The sequence below is a fragment of the Borostomias antarcticus genome, assembly GCF_949987555.1.
Source record: "Borostomias antarcticus genome assembly, chromosome: 6".
Lineage (NCBI taxonomy): Eukaryota > Metazoa > Chordata > Actinopteri > Stomiiformes > Stomiidae > Borostomias > Borostomias antarcticus.
This window is the reverse complement of record NC_140239.1, coordinates 31,011,145-31,014,345: the sequence shown is the minus strand read 5'-3', so window position 1 is coordinate 31,014,345 and position 3,201 is coordinate 31,011,145.

Here is a 3,201-nt window from a genome sequence, read left to right as displayed (position 1 = left end):
GTCCTTCAGGACAAGCAGGCGTGTGGAAAGTTACTCGCTGGCCGTGGCAACGACAACAACCTTGGGAGAATTCTGCTTACCTGTGCGCTACGAGGCTAGAAAGCTATTAGAGAGCGAACGCTAGGAGATGAATGAGGCAAACGGGTTGGACTTGTTCTGCTGCAGTAGACGAGATAAATACCAGGCTGTTTCCATTCTGACAGCGATATTACTCTCGCCAGCTCCTGTTACTAGAGCTCTCGTCTGATAGCTGTCCAATACACTTTGTTGGCAGTGAAGAGGGAGGTGATGCCTGCATCTAGGGCCTGAGTGTTGAGTGTCTGAATGTTTAATCCAGGATGTCATCCACAAGCTTGGAGCTTGCTCGGCCGCCTTGTTGAGAGGGGTCAGGGGAGAATGTTTACAGCTCACTTATCTGGCCCCTGGGTGATTACTGTTTTTTTGCTTCCCTCTGGAATATGTAGGGGTGGGTCGTCTGCCCACCTCCCTTGTTCTCTGTAAAGCGCATTGTGTTGCCTCTGGGTATGAAATGCGCTATACAAATAAAGCTTTGATTGATTGATTGATTGATTGATTGATTGATTGAAGCTGGGAGTCTGTGATTCTTGGGATTCTCTCACCAGGCAAAGTTATATCAACAGTAAAATTAAAAGTAATTAATAAAGTAAAGCTACTAATTACTTTCTCTATATTGTAATTCAATTACTTTACTGATTTCTCTCTGAAAAGCAATCACATTACTAAATACTACTTGAGTTACTTTCTAAAACCAGATTAATTCATACCCGAATCATGTAAGTGCTGATCTAGGATCAGTTTTGCATCTGAGATCATATTAGACACGAGAAAATCAGATCAGATGAAAGAGAGAGACCACATGCTCATATCAACCACATGAAAGAGAGACCACATGCTCATATCAACCACATGAAAGAGAGAGACCACATGCTCATATCAACCACATGACAGAGAGAGACCACATGCTCATATCAACCACATGAAAGAGAGAGACCACATGCTCATATCAACCACATGAAAGAGAGAGACCACATGCTCATATCAACCACATGAAAAAGAGAGACCACATGCTCATATCAACCACATGAGAGAGAGAGACCACATGCTCATATCAACCACATGAAAGAGAGACCACATGCTCATATCAACCACATGAAAGAGAGACCACATGCTCATATCAACCACATGAAAGAGAGACCACATGCTCATATCAACCACATGAAAGAGAGAGACCACATGCTCATATCAACCACATGAAAGAGAGAGACCACATGCTCATATCAACCACATGAAAGAGAGACCACATGCTCATATCAACCACATGAGAGAGAGAGACCACATGCTCATATCAACCACATGACAGAGAGAGACCACATGCTCATATCAACCACATGAAAGAGAGAGACCACATGCTCATATCAACCACATGAAAGAGAGACCACATGCTCATATCAACCACATGAAAGAGAGACCACATGCTCATATCAACCACATGAAAGAGAGACCACATGCTCATATCAACCACATGAAAGAGAGAGACCACATGCTCATATCAACCACATGAAAGAGAGAGACCACATGCTCATATCAACCACATGAAAGAGACCACATGCTCATATCAACCACATGAAAGAGAGACCACATGCTCATATCAACCACATGAAAGAGAGAGACCACATGTTCATATCAACCACATAAGAGAGACCACATGCTCATATCAACCACATGAAAGAGAGAGACCACATGCTCATATCAACCACATGAAAGAGAGAGACCACATGTTCATATCAACCACATAAGAGAGACCACATGCTCATATCAACCACATGAGAGAGACCACATGCTCATATCAACCACATGAAAGAGAGACCACATGCTCATATCAACCACATGAAAGAGAGACCGCATGCTCATATCAACCACATGAAAGAGAGACCACATGCTCATATCAACCACATGAGAGAGAGAGACCACATGCTCATATCTACCACATGAAAGAGAGACCACATGCTCATATCAACCACATGAGAGAGAGAGACCACATGCTCATATCAACCACATGAGAGAGAGACCACATGCTCATATCAACCACATGAAAGAGAGAGACCACATGCTCATATCAACCACATGAAAGAGAGACCGCATGCTCATATCAACCACATGAAAGAGAGCAGGCACGTGCATGAGTCACTCGGGGTGGCTGTAGCTCAGTCGGTAGAGCGGGTCGTTCAATGATCAAAGGGTCAGCGGTTCGAATCCCAGCTCCGACTGTCCACATGTCGAAGTGTCCTTGAGCAAGACACCTAACCCCAAACTGCTCCCAATGAGCAGGTTAGCACCTTGCATGGCAGCTACCACCATTGGTGTGTGAATGTGTGTGAATGGGTGAATGAGAGGCCATTGTAAAGCGCTTTGAGTGCCGCTAAGGTGGAAAAGCGCTATATAAGTGCAGTCCATTTAACTCAAAGCAATCACCCTTTCATTAGGTCAGTAACTGCAATCTGATTACTGAGAACTCAAAGACAGTCCCTTAGTTACAGAATAAAGTAATTAAAGTATCATTATAGTAATCCATTACTTTGTAATTAGGTACTCCCAACACTAATCAAGACCCCTGCAGATGTCTATTGCAATTAATTCTCTTCCAACATTGAATCTTTATTTTTACATCTAATTTGCATCAGCTGCACATTTCTAACACATTCAACACAAATTCTGCTCACAACTCAATTAACCTGAGATGTACAGTATGTAGAATAGACAGTATGTAGAAGAGACATGGCCATTCTAGTCTGCTGGGCTGTTTCCTTTTGCGTTTGAATGATTCAGTGTGATTTTGGGGGTCTGGCTAAGGGTTATTCAATGCCAATGATGAGTCACGATCTTAGTCAGTGAAGGTGTGTGTGTGTGTGTGTGCGTGTCAGCGTGTGTGTGAGAGGGAGAGAGCGGGAGAGAGAGTTGCCATCTCATCTGAATGTTGTTAGATAACTCATCCCATGGTCTGGATGGATGTGTGCAGGCCTGATAGGAGCAGAGCGATGGTTCCTCTCCACCCCGGCATGGAGAGCTGCTCCCAGGAGCAGAGCGATGGTTCCTCTCCCCCCCGGCATGGAGAGCTGCTCCCAGGAGCAGAGCGATGGTTCCTCTCCCCCCCGGCATGGAGAGCTGCTCCCAGGAGCAGAG